The sequence below is a fragment of the Antechinus flavipes genome, chromosome 4, assembly GCF_016432865.1.
Source record: "Antechinus flavipes isolate AdamAnt ecotype Samford, QLD, Australia chromosome 4, AdamAnt_v2, whole genome shotgun sequence".
NCBI classification, from domain to species: domain Eukaryota; kingdom Metazoa; phylum Chordata; class Mammalia; order Dasyuromorphia; family Dasyuridae; genus Antechinus; species Antechinus flavipes.
Window position 1 is genome coordinate 195,549,632 of NC_067401.1, and position 1,727 is coordinate 195,551,358.

The following is a 1,727-nucleotide window of genomic DNA, read 5'->3' on the forward strand; positions in this document are numbered from 1 at the left end:
GCATTCCCAAATGACATCTAAGGTTACTACGAAATCACATGATAATATTTTAATGGGGGGGGGGGGAGGGTAAAGGGAAAGAAAATTGATTAGAGGAGGACTTGGTCGATTTGATGAGTTCCTTAAATCAACTTGATGAAATTAGAGAGAAAAAACCTTTGCTGAAAGAATCTCTCCCATGGGGATACATATGTACCCTAGCACTTTGCCCAGAAGATGCAGGAAACTCTTGATTGATTTTTAATAAGTATGAACACTGCTGGAAAGTTAGTGGGAAAGAGGCTCTTTTAAAATGGCCTTTCCCTGTTATAAAAGTGAGTTGTGAAATATCTTGCTTCTTCTCTTTTTATAACTATTCTTTCCCTAGATTTCCAGACCAAAGCTCATCAAAGGGGATGGGGAAAGAAGGGTATTTCTTCCTCCTCCTCCCCAGGAACATAAAATGGAAATTGGCAGGAGATGCATATGGAAAGTTGCCTGTATTGCTCAATGACCTCTTGATAGACCTTAAGTTCCTGGACATCTGCCTTTCTTATTTCCTTTTTTGAGCAAAAGTCAAAGACTAGACTGTTTCCAAGAATGGATATTTCTGTGCCTTAAAAATTACCTTATGGGTAATCATGTGTTCAAAAGTTCTTGAATTCAGAAGTCAAGCGCCATCCTTCTAGGAAGAAAATTTTTTCAGCACCATTTCCTTTGGGAAGGAAGAGAACCACTGCCCTGTCACACCATGAAGGGAGAAAGGGAGAAATCTGGACCTTGTTCAACCAATGAGTTGCTGAAAAAATATAGGTCAGAAAAAGGGAAGTATGTATTCATCAGTCCTCTTAAATGTGTTATATTTCAGGGAAAATCTAATTGATTTTTTTTGTTTGTTTGTTTAGGGCAGTGAGGTGGCAATCCTGGGATCAGGAAGATTCCTTCATAAGTTCAAATCCTGACTCAGATACTTCCTAGCTCGGTGACCCGGGGCAAGTCATTGTTTACTTCAGTCTCCTCATCTGTAAAATGAGCTTGAGAAGGAAATGGCAAACCACTCCAGTCTTTGCCAAGAAAATTCTAGAAGGGGTCTTGAAGATTTAGACACACTAAAATGGCTCAACATCAACAAATGGGCAATTTGGGTTGTTTTATGTTTCTGCATTTGTTCATGGGCACATGGGAATCCTTTGCTTACTGTACTTTTTTGTGATGGTTAAGATAAAGGGTTCCATACTACTATACTATTCATTGAGTGTTGATGTATGAGTTGGAGAACTTTTAATCCACACACTTGAAGAAATCTAGACACAAGACAAGAAAACCAATTAAGAGGCTATTGTAATAGTACAGTCAGCAGGTGATGATGTGGTAGCTATTCAAGTAGAAAAAAAGTTCCATGTAGAAGACAGATTGTAGAAGGGAAAAAAGCACCAAAATATGGCAGCTAATTAAATATATGGGATATGGGATTCTTTGGAGTAAGAGGTTGAATATATGCTGAGGTTGGTGACCTGGATGATAGAAAGGATGGTGGACTCCTTGATTGAAACAGGAAAGTTCAGATGAAAGGTAGGTTTGTGAGGGAAAATAGAGAATAGATAGAAATAGAAAAATAAACTATTTTGGACATTTTGAATTGGTGATGACTTTGGGACATCCAATTTGAAATATCAAACAGATCATTGGTGACTCAAACTTAGGAGAGAGATTGGAACTATGTTTGTAGATTTAGAAATCATCTGCAT

The 1,727-nt window shown here is 37.9% G+C and overlaps 1 long non-coding RNA gene across 1 annotated transcript; it reads left to right on the forward strand.

Annotated features, from left to right (window-relative positions):
* Positions 1-559: 559 nt before the first annotated feature.
* Positions 560-1,228, forward strand: LOC127559210 (uncharacterized). Its single transcript, XR_007953085.1, has 2 exons — positions 560-792; positions 885-1,228. It is a non-coding gene; the product is annotated as an uncharacterized LOC127559210 (long non-coding RNA).
* The last annotated feature ends 499 nt before the right edge of the window (positions 1,229-1,727 follow it).